This window comes from Mizuhopecten yessoensis, unplaced genomic scaffold (assembly GCF_002113885.1).
Source record: "Mizuhopecten yessoensis strain PY_sf001 unplaced genomic scaffold, ASM211388v2 scaffold9541, whole genome shotgun sequence".
NCBI lineage: Eukaryota > Metazoa > Mollusca > Bivalvia > Pectinida > Pectinidae > Mizuhopecten > Mizuhopecten yessoensis.
The window spans coordinates 1,468,197-1,471,425 of NW_018408099.1; positions in this window are offsets into that span (position 1 = coordinate 1,468,197).

Consider the following 3,229-nt stretch of genomic DNA (forward strand, 5'->3'; position numbering starts at 1 on the left):
TCGACTAGTTACAGATGGATAGACATACCATAGATCTGTTACACACAGCCGATACCACAGATATGCTACAGACATACCATAGACGAGTTACAGATGGATGGACAGGATATAGATCTGTCAAAGACGGCCGATAACATAGATCTACTAGACAGACGGACATACCATCGACTAATTACAGATGGATGGACAGACCATAGATCTGTCAGACAGCCGATACCATAGATCTACTCGACAGACGGACATACCATCAAAGAGTTACAGATGAATGGACAGACCATAGATCTGTCAAAGACGGCCGATACCATAGATCTACTAGACAGACGGACATACCATCGACTAGTTACAGATGGATAGACAGACCATAGATCTGTCAGACAGCCGATACCATAGATCTACTAGACAGACGGACATACCATCGACTAGTTACAGATGGATAGACAGACCATAGATCTGTCAGACAGCTGATACCATAGATCTACTAGACAGACGGACATACCATCGACTAGTTACAGATGGATGGACAGACCATAGAACTGTCAGAGACGGCTGATACCATAGATCTACTACAGACAGACGGACATACCATCGACTAGTTACAGATGGATAGACATACCATAGATCTGTTACACACAGCCGATACCACAGATATGCTACAGACATACCATAGACGAGTTACAGATGGATGGACAGACCATAGATCTGTCAAAGACGGCCGATACCATAGATCTACTAGACAGACGGACATACCATCGACTAGTTACAGATGGATAGACAGACCATAGATCTGTCAGACAGCCGATACCATAGATCTACTAGACAGACGGACATACCATCGACTAGTTACAGATGGATGGACAGACCATAGATCTGTCAGAGACGGCTGATACCATAGATCTACTACAGACAGACGGACATACCATCGACTAGTTACAGATGGATAGACATACCATAGATCTGTTACACACAGCCGATACCACAGATATGCTACAGACATACCATAGACGAGTTACAGATGGATGGACAGACCATAGATCTGTCAAAGACGGCCGATACCATAGATCTACTAGACAGACGGACATACCATCGACTAGTTACAGATGGATAGACAGACCATAGATCTGTCAGACAGCTGATACCATAGATCTACTAGACAGACGGACATACCATCGACTAGTTACAGATGGATGGACAGACCATAGAACTGTCAGAGACGGCTGATACCATAGATCTACTACAGACAGACGGACATACCATCGACTAGTTACAGATGGATAGACATACCATAGATCTGTTACACACAGCCGATACCACAGATATGCTACAGACATACCATAGACGAGTTACAGATGGATGGACAGACCATAGATCTGTCAAAGACGGCCGATACCATAGATCTACTAGACAGACGGACATACCATCGACTAGTTACAGATGGATAGACAGACCATAGATCTGTCAGAGACGGCTGATACCATAGATCTACTAGACAGACGGACATACCATCGACTAGTTACAGATGGATAGACAGACCATAGATCTGTCAGACAGCCGATACCATAGATCTACTAGACAGACGGACATACCATCGACTAGTTACAGATGGATAGACAGACCATAGATCTGTCAGACAGCTGATACCATAGATCTACTAGACAGACGGACATACCATCGACTAGTTACAGATGGATGGACAGACCATAGAACTGTCAGAGACGGCTGATACCATAGATCTACTACAGACAGACGGACATACCATCGACTAGTTACAGATGGATAGACAGACCATAGATCTGTCAGACAGCCGATACCATAGATCTACTAGACAGACGGACATACCATCGAAGAGTAACAGATAGACGGACAGACCATAGATCTGTCAAACAGCCGATACCATAGATCTACTAGACACAGGAAATACCATCGACTAGTTACAGATGGATAGACATACCATAGATCTGTCAGAGACGGCTGATACCATAGATCTACTACAGACAGACAGACATACCATCGACGAGTTACAGATGGAGAGACAGACCATAGATCTGTCAGACAGCCGATCCCATAGATCTACTAGACAGAGGGACATACCATCGAAGAGTAACAGATAGACGGACAGACCATAGATCTGTCAACCAGCCGATACCATAGATCTACTAGACACAGGAAATACCATCGACTAGTTACAGATGGATAGACATCCCATAGATCTGTCAGAGACGGCTGATACCATAGATCTACTACAGACAGACGGACATTCCATCGAGGAGTTACAGATGGATGGACAGACCATAGATCTGTCAAAGACGGCCGATACCATAGATCTACTAGACAGAGGGACATACCATCGACGAGTTACAGATGGATAGACAGACCATACATCTGTCAGACAGCCGATACCATAGATCTACTGGACAGACGGACATACCATCGACTAGTTCCAGATGGATAGACAGCCCATAGATCTGTCAGACAGCTGATACTATAGATCTACTACAGACAGACGGACATACCATCGACTAGGTACAGATGGATAGACATACCATAGATCTGTTACACACAGCCGATACCACAGATCTGCTACAGACATACCATAGACGAGTTACAGATGGATGGACAGACCATAGATCTGTCAAAGACGGCCGATTACATAGATCTACTAGACAGACGGACATCCCATCGAAGAGTTACAGATGAATGGACAGACAATAGATCTGTTAGAGACAGCCGATACCATAGATCTACTGGACAGACGGACATACCATCGACTAGGTACAGATGGATAGACATACCATAGATCTGTCAGAGACGGCCGATACGTTAGATCTACAAGACAGACAGACAGACAGACATACCATCGACGAGACACAGATGGATAGACAGACCATAGATCTGTAAGAGACGGCCGATACGTTAGATCTACAACACAGACAGACATACCATCGACGAGTTACAGATGGATGGACAGACCATAGAACTGTCAGAGACGGCTGATACCATAGATCTACTAGACAGACGGACATACCATCGAAGAGTTACAGATGAATGGACAGACCATAGATCTGTTAGAGACAGCCGATACCATAGATCTACTCGACAGACGGACATACCATCGAAGAGTTACAGATGGATGGACAGACCCGATCTGTTACAGACGGATGCACCATAGATCTATTACAGATAGATGGACAGACCATAGATCTGCCAGAGACGGCCGATACCATAGATTTTC